The sequence below is a fragment of the Xenopus tropicalis genome, chromosome 3 (assembly GCF_000004195.4).
Source record: "Xenopus tropicalis strain Nigerian chromosome 3, UCB_Xtro_10.0, whole genome shotgun sequence".
Lineage (NCBI taxonomy): Eukaryota > Metazoa > Chordata > Amphibia > Anura > Pipidae > Xenopus > Xenopus tropicalis.
In genome coordinates, this window is record NC_030679.2 from 1,039,247 (window position 1) to 1,048,092 (window position 8,846).

Genomic DNA, 8,846 nt, shown 5'->3' on the forward strand with positions numbered 1-8,846 from the left:
TAAGGTCCCTATCCCATTCCCGTCAGTCCCTGCCCCAGTGAGCTTACACTCTAAGGTCCCTATCCCATTCCCATCAGCCCCTGCCCCAGTGAGCTTACAATCTAAGGTCCCTATCCCATTCCCATCAGCCCCTGCCCCAGTGAGCTTACAATCTAAGGGTCCCTATCCCATTCCCATCAGCCCCTGCCCCAGTGAGCTTACAATCTAAGGTCCCTATCCCATTCCCGTCAGTCCCTGCCCCAGTGAGCTTACACTCTAAGGTCCCTATCCCATTCCCATCAGCCCCTGCCCCAGTGAGCTTACAATCTAAGGTCCCCTATCCCATTCCCATCAGCCCCTGCCCCAGTGAGCTTACAATCTAAGGTCCCTATCCCATTCCATCAGCCCCTGCCCCAGTGAGCTTACAATCTAAGGTCCCTATCCCATTCCCATCAGTCCCTGCCCCAGTGAGCTTACAATCTAAGGTCCCTATCCCATTCCCATCAGCCCCTGCCCCAGTGAGCTTACACTCTAAGGTCCCTATCCCATTCCCATCAGCCCCTGCCCAGTGAGCTTACACTCTAAGGTCCCTATCCCATTCCCATCAGTCCCTGCCCCAGTGAGCTTACACTCTATGTCCCTATCCCATTCCCATCAGCCCTGTCCCAGTGAGCTTAAAATCTAAGGTCCCTATCCATTCCATCAGCCCCTGCCCCAGTGAGCTTACAATCTAAGGTCCCTATCCCATTCCGTCAGTCCCTGCCCCAGTGAGCTTACACTCTAAGGTCCCTATCCCATTCCCATCAGCCCCTGCCCCAGTGAGCTTACAATCTAAGGTCCCTATCCCATTCCCATCAGCCCTGCCCCAGTGAGCTTACAATCTAAGGTCCCTATCCCATTCCCATCAGCCCCTGCCCCAGTGAGCTTACAATCTAAGGTCCTCTATCCCATTCCCGTCAGTCCCTGCCCCAGTGAGCTTACAATCTAAGGTCCCTATCCCATTCCCATTTCAGCCCCTGCCCCAGTGAGCTTATCAATCTAAGGTCCCGTATCCCATTCCCATCAGTCCCTGCCCCAGTGAGCTTAACAATCTAAGGTCTCTATCCCATTTCCATCAGTCCCCTGCCCAGTGAGCTTACAATCTAAGGTCCCTATCCCATTCCCATCAGTCCCTGCCCCAGTGAGCTTACAATTAAGGTCCTATCCATTCCCATCAGTCCTGCCCCAGTGAGCTTACACTCTAAGGTTCTCTATCCCATTCCCATCAGTCCCTGCCCCAGTGAGCTTACAATCTAAGGTCTCTATCCCATTCCCATCAGTCCCTGCCCCAGTGAGCTTACACTCTAAGGTTCTCTATCCCATTCCCATCAGTCCCTGCCCCAGTGAGGCTTACAATCTAAGGTCCCTATCCCATTCCCATCAGTCCCTGCCCCAGTGAGCTTACAATCTAAGGTCTCTATCCCATTCCCCATCAGTCCCTGCCCCAGTGAGCTTACAATCTAAGGTCCCTATCCCATTCCCATCAGTCCCTGCCCCAGTGAGCTTACAATCTAAGGTCCCTATCCCATTCCCATCAGCCCCTGCCCCAGTGAGCTTACAATCTAAGGTCCCTATCCCATTCCATCAGTCCCTGCCCCAGTGAGCTTACAATCTAAGGTCTCTATCCCATTCCCATCAGTCCCTGCCCCAGTGAGCTTACAATCTAAGGTCTCTATCCCATTCCCATCAGTCCCCTGCCCCAGTGAGCTTACAATCTAAGGTCCCTATCCCATTCCCATCAGTCCCTGCCCCAGTGAGCTTACAATCTAAGGTCCCTATCCCATTCCCATCAGCCCCTGCCCCAGTGAGCTTACAATCTAAGGTCCCTATCCCATTCCCATCAGTCCCTGCCCCAGTGAGCTTACAATCTAAGGTCCCTATCCCATTCCCATCAGCCCCTGCCCCAGTGAGCTTACAATCTAAGGCCCCTATCCCCATTCCCATCAGCCCCTGCCCCAGTGAGCTTACAATCTAAGGTCCCTATCCCATTCCCATCAGCCCCTGCCCCAGTGAAGCTTTACAATCTAATGTCCCTATCCCATTCCCATCAGTCCCCTGCCCCAGTGAGCTTACAATCTAAGGCCCCTATCCCATTCCCATCAGCCCCTGCCCCAGTGAGCTTACAATCTAAGGTCCCTATCCCATTCCCATCAGCCCCTGCCCCAGTGAGCTTACAATCTAAGGTCCCTATCCCATTCCCATCAGCCCCTGCCCCAGTGAGCTTACAATCTAAGGTCCCTATCCCATTCCCATCAGCCCCTGCCCCAGTGAGCTTACAATCTAAGGTCCCTATCCCATTCCCATCAGTCCCTGCCCCAGTGAGCTTACACTCTAAGGTCCCTATCCCATTCCATCAGCCCCTGCCCCAGTGAGCTTAAAATCTAAGGTCCCTATCCCATTCCCATCAGCCCCTGCCCCAGTGAGCTTACAATCTAAGGTCCCTATCCCATTCCCGTCAGTCCCTGCCCCAGTGAGCTTACACTCTAAGTCCTTCCTAGTCCCGTATCCCATTCCCATCAGCCCCTGCCCCAGTGAGCTTACAATCTAAGGTCCCTATCCCATTCCCGTCAGTCCCTGCCCCAGTGAGCTTACAATCTAAGGTCCCTATCCCATTCCCATCAGCCCCTGCCCCAGTGAGCTTACATCTAAGGTCCCTATCCCATTCCCATCAGTCCCTGCCCCAGTGAGCTTACAATCTAAGGTCTCTATCCCATTCCCATCAGTCCCTGCCCCAGTGAGCTTACAATCTAAGGTCCCTATCCCATTCCATCAGTCCCTGCCCCAGTGAGCTTACAATCTAAGGTCCTATCCCATTCCCATCAGTCCCTGCCCCAGTGAGCTTACAATCTAAGGTCTCTATCCATTCCCATCAGTCCCTGCCCCAGTGAGCTTACAATCTAAGGTCTCTATCCCATTCCCATCAGTCCCTGCCCCAGTGAGCTTACAATCTAAGGTCCTCGTATCCCATTCCCATCAGCCCCTGCCCCAGTGAGCTTACAATCTAAGGGTCCCTATCCCATTCCATCAGTCCCTGCCCCAGTGAGCTTACCAATCTAAGGTCCCCTATCCCATTCCCATCAGCCCCTGCCCAGTGGGAGCTTACAATTCTAAGGGCCTATCCATCCATAGTCCTGCCCAGTGGCTCATTAGGTCCCTATCCATCCCATGCCCCTGCCCCAGTGAGCTTAACAATTCATAACGGTCCCTAGTCGCCATTCCCATCAGCCCCTGCCCCCAGTGAGCTTACAATTCTAAGGTCCCTATCCATTCCCATTCAGCCCCTGCCCAGTGAGCTTACAATCTAAGGCCCCTATCCCATTCCCACAGCCCCTGCCCCAGTGAGCTTACCACTCTAAGGTCCCTATCCCATTCCCATCAGCCCCTGCCCAGTGAGCTTACAATCTAAGGTCCCTATCCCGATTCCCATCAGCCCCTGCCCAGTGAGCTTACAATCTAAGGTCCCTATCCCATTCCCATCAGCCCCTGCCCCAGTGAGCTTACAATCTAAGGTCCCTATCCCATTCCCATCAGCCCCTGCCCCAGTGAGCTTTACAATCTAAGGCCCTATCCCATTCCCATCAGCCCCTGCCCCCAGTGAGCTTACAATCTAAGGTCCCTATCCCATTCCCATCAGCCCCTGCCCCAGTGAGCTTACAATCTAAGGTCCCTATCCCATTCCCATCAGTCCCTGCCCCAGTGAGCTTACATCTAGTCCCTATCCCATTCCATCAGTCCCTGCCCCAGTGAGCTTACATCTAAGGTCCTATCCCATTCCCAGCCCCTGCCCCAGTGAGCTTACAATCTAAGGTCCCTATCCCATTCCCATCAGTCCCTGCCCCAGTGAGCTTACAATCTAAGGTCCCTATCCCATTTCCATCAGTCCCTGCCCCAGTGAGCTTACAATCTAAGGTCCCTATCCCATTCCCATCAGTCCCTGCCCCAGTGAGCTTACAATCTAAGGTCCCTATCCATTCCCATCAGTTCCCCTGCCCCAGTGAGCTTACAATCTAAGGTCCCTATCCCATTCCCATCAGTCCCTGCCCCAGTGAGCTTACAATCTAAGGTCCCTTCCCATTCCCATCAGCCCCTGCCCCAGTGAGCTTACAATCTAAGGTCCCTATCCCATTCCCATCAGTCCCTGCCCCAGTGAGCTTACAATCTAAGGTCCCTATCCCATTCCCATCAGCCCCTGCCCCAGTGAGCTTACAATCTAAGGTCCCTATCCCATTCCCATCAGTCCCTGCCCCAGTGAGCTTACACTCTAAGGTCCCTATCCCATTCCCATCAGCCCCTGCCCCAGTGAGCTTACAATCTAAGGTCCCTATCCCATTCCCCATCAGCCCCTGCCCCAGTGAGCTTACAATCTAAGGTCCCTATCCCATTCCCATCAGTCCCTGCCCCAGTGAGCTTACACTCTAATGTCCCTATCCCATTCCCATCAGCTCCCTGCCCCAGTGAGCTTACAATCTAAGGTCCCTATCCCATTTCCCCATCAGCCCCTGCCCCAGTGAGCTTACACTCTAAGGTCCTATATCCCATTCCCATCAGCCCCTGCCCCAGTGAGCTTACAATCTAAGGTCCCTATCCCATTCCCATCAGCCCCTGCCCCAGTGAGCTTACAATCTAAGGCCCCTATCCCATTCCCATCAGTCCCTGCCCCAGTGAGCTTACAACTCTAAGGTCCCTATCCCATTCCGCATCAGCCCCTGCCCCAGTGAGCTTACAATCTAAGGCCCTATCCCATTCCCATCAGCCCCTGCCCCAGTGAGCTTACACTCTAAAGGCCCTATCCCATTTCCATCAGCCCTGCCCCCAGTGAGCTTACAATCTAAGGTCCCTATCCCATTCCCATCAGCCCCTGCCCCAGTGAGCTTACAATCTAAGGTCCCTATCCCATTCCCATCAGGCCCTGCCCCAGTGAGCTTACACTCTAAGGTCCCTATCCCGATTCCCATCAGCCCCTGCCCCAGTGAGCTTACAATCTAAGGTCCCTATCCCATTCCCATCAGCCCCTGCCCCAGTGAGCTTACAATCTAAGGTCCCTATCCCATTCCCATCAGTCCCTGCCCCAGTGAGCTTACAATCTAAGGTCCCTATCCCATTCCCATCAGCCCCTGCCCCAGTGAGCTTACAATCTAAGGTCCCTATCCCATTCCCATCAGCCCCTGCCCCAGTGAGCTTACAATCTAAGGTCCCTATCCCATTCCCATCAGTCCCTGCCCCAGTGAGCTTACAATCTAAGGCCCCTATCCCATTCCCATCAGCCCCTGCCCCAGTGAGCTTACACTCTAAGGTCCCTATCCATTCCCATCAGTCCCTGCCCAGTGAGCTTACAATCTAAGGTCCCCTATCACTCATTTCCTCATCAGCCCCTGCCCCAGTGAGCTTACAATCTAAGGTCCCTATCCCATTCCCATCAGCCCTGCCCCAGTGAGCTTACAATCTAAGGTCCCGATCCCATTCCCATCAGCCCCTGCCCCAGTGAGCTTACAATCTAAGGTCCCTATCCCATTCCCATCAGGCCCCTGCCCCAGTGAGCTTACAATCTTAAGGTCCCTATCCCATTCCCATCAGCCCTGCCCCAGTGAGCTTACAATCTAAGGTCCCTATCCCATTCCATCAGCCCCTGCCCCAGTGAGCTTACAATCTAAGGTCCCTATCCCATTCCCATCAGTCCCTGCCCCAGTGAGCTTACAATCTAAGGTCCCTATCCCATTCCCATCAGTCCCTGCCCCAGTGAGCTTACACTCTAAGGTCCCTATCCCATTCCCATCAGCCCTGCCCAGTGAGCTTACAATCTAAAGGTCCCTATCCCATTCCCATCAGCCCTCTGCCCAGTGAGCTTACAATCTAGGTCCCTATCCCATTCCCATCAGTCCCTGCCCCAGTGAGCTTACACTCTAAGGTCCCTATCCCATCCCATCAGCCCCTGCCCAGTGAGCTTACAATCTAAGGTCCCTATCCCATTCCCATCAGGCCCCTGCCCCAGTGAGCTTACAATCTAAGGTCCCTATCCCATTCCCATTCAGCCCCTGCCCCAGTGAGCTTACAATTCTAGGTCCCTATCCCATTCCCATCAGCCCCTGCCCCCAGTGAGCTTACAATCTAGGGTCCTATCCATTCCCATCAGCCCTGCCCCAGTGAGCTTACAATCTAAGGTCCCTATCCCATTCCCATCAGTCCCTGCCCCAGTGAGCTTACAATCTAAGGTCCCTATCCCATTCCCATCAGTCCCTGCCCCAGTGAGCTTACAATCTAAGGTCCCTATCCCATTCCCATCAGCCCCTGCCCCAGTGAGCTTACAATCTAAGGTCCCTATCCCATTCCCATCAGCCCCTGCCCCAGTGAGCTTACAATCTAAGGTCCCTATCCCATTCCCATCAGTCCCTGCCCCAGTGAGCTTACACTCTAAGGTCCCTATCCCATTCCCATCAGTCCTGCCCCAGTGAGCTTACAATCTAAGGCCCCTATCCCATTCCCATCAGCCCCTGCCCCAGTGAGCTTACAATCTAAGGTCCCTATCCCATTCCCATCAGCCCCTGCCCCAGTGAGCTTACAATCTAAGGTCCCTATCCCATTCCCATCAGTCCCCTGCCCCAGTGAGCTTACAATCTAAGGTCCCCTATCCATTCCCATCAGCCCCTGCCCCAGTGAGCTTACAATCTAAGGCCCCTATCCCATTCCCGCATCAGCCCCTGCCCCAGTGAGCTTACACTCTAAGGTCCCTATCCCATTCCCATTCAGCCCCTGCCCCAGTGAGCTTACAATCTAAGGTCCCTATCCATTCCCATCAGCCCCTGCCCCAGTGAGCTTACAATCTAAGGTCCCTATCCCATTTCCCATCAGCCCCTGCCCCAGTGACTTACAGTCAAGTCCCTATCCCTTTCCACAGCCTGCCCCAGTGAGCTTACAATTAAGTCCCTTCCCATTCCCATCAGCCCCTGCCCCAGTGAGCTTACAATCTAAGGTCCCTATCCCATTCCCATCAGTCCCTGCCCCAGTGAGGCTTACAATCTAAGGTCCCTATCCCATTCCCATCAGCCCCTGCCCCAGTGAGCTTACAAATCTAAGGTCCCTATCCCATTCCCCATCAGTCCCTGCCCCAGTGAGCTTACAATCTAAGGTCCCTATCCATTCCCATCAGCCCCTGCCCCAGTGAGCTTACAATCTAAGGTCCCTATTCCCATTCCATCAGCCCCTGCCCCAGTGAGCTTACAATCTAATGGTCCCTATCCCATTCCCATCAGTCCCTGCCCCAGTGAGCTTACAATCTAAGGTCCCTATCCCATTCCCATCAGCCCCTGCCCCAGTGAGCTTACACTCTAAGGTCCCTATCCCATTCCCATCAGCCCCTGCCCCAGTGAGCTTACACTCTAAGGTCCCTATCCCATTCCCATCAGCCCCCTGCCCCAGTGAGCTTACAATCTAAGGTCCCTATCCCATTCCCATCAGCCCCTGCCCAGTGAGCTTACAATCTAAGGTCCCTATCCCATTCCCATCAGCCCCTGCCCCAGTGAGCTTACAATCTAAGGTCCCTATCCCATTCCCATCAGTCCCTGCCCCAGTGAGCTTACAATCTAAGGTCCCTATCCATTCCCATCAGCCCCTGCCCCAGTGAGCTTACAATCTAAGGCCCCTATCCCATTCCCATCAGTCCCTGCCCCAGTGAGCTTACAATCTAAGGTCCCTCTCCCATTCCCATCAGCCCCTGCCCCAGTGAGCTTACAATCTAAGGCCCCTATCCCATTCCCATCAGTCCCTGCCCCAGTGAGCTTACACATCTAAGGTCCCTATCCCATTCCCATCAGTCCCTGCCCCAGTGAGCTTACAATCTAAGGTCCCTATCCATTCCCATCACCCCTGCCCAGTGAGCTTACAATCTAAGGTCCCTATCCCATTCCCATCAGCCCTGCCCCAGTGAGCTTACAATCTAAGGTCCCCTATCCCATTCCATCAGCCCCTGGCCCCAGTGAGCTTACAATCTAAGGTCCCTATCCCCATTCCCATCAGCCCTGCCCCAGTGAGCTTACAATCTAAGGTCCCTATCCCATTCCCATCAGTCCCTGCCCCAGTGAGCTTACAATCTAAGGTCCCTATCCCATTCCATCAGCCCCTGCCCCAGTGAGCTTACAATCTAAGGCCCCTATCCCATTCCCATCAGCCCCTGCCCCAGTGAGCTTACAATCTAAGGTCCCTATCCATTCCCATCAGCCCCTGCCCCAGTGAGCTTACAATCTAAGGTCCCTATCCCATTCCCATCAGCCCTGCCCCAGTGAGCTTACAATCTAAGGTCCCCTATCCCATTCCCATCAGCCCCTGCCCCAGTGAGCTTACAATCTAAGGTCCCTATCCCATTCCCCATCAGCCCCTGCCCCAGTGAGCTTACAACTCTAAGGTCCCTATCCCATTCCCATCAGCCCCTGCCCCAGTGAGCTTACAATCTAAGGTCCCTTATCCCATTCCCATCAGCCCCTGCCCCAGTGAGCTTACAATCTAAGGTCCCTATCCCATTCCCATCAGCCCCTGCCCCAGTGAGCTTACAATCTAAGGTCCCTATCCATTCCCATCAGCCCCTGCCCCAGTTGAGCTTACAATCTAAGGTCCCTATCCCATTCCCATCAGTCCCTGCCCCCAGTGAGCTTACAACTCTAAGGTCCCTATCCCATTCCCATCAGTCCCCTGCCCCAGTGAGCTTACAATCTAAGGTCCCTATCCCATTCCATCAGCCCCTGCCCCAGTGAGCTTTGAGCTTACAATCTAAGGTCCCTATCCCATTCCCATCAGCCCCTGCCCCAGGAGCTACATATCTAATGTCCATCTCTCTCTTT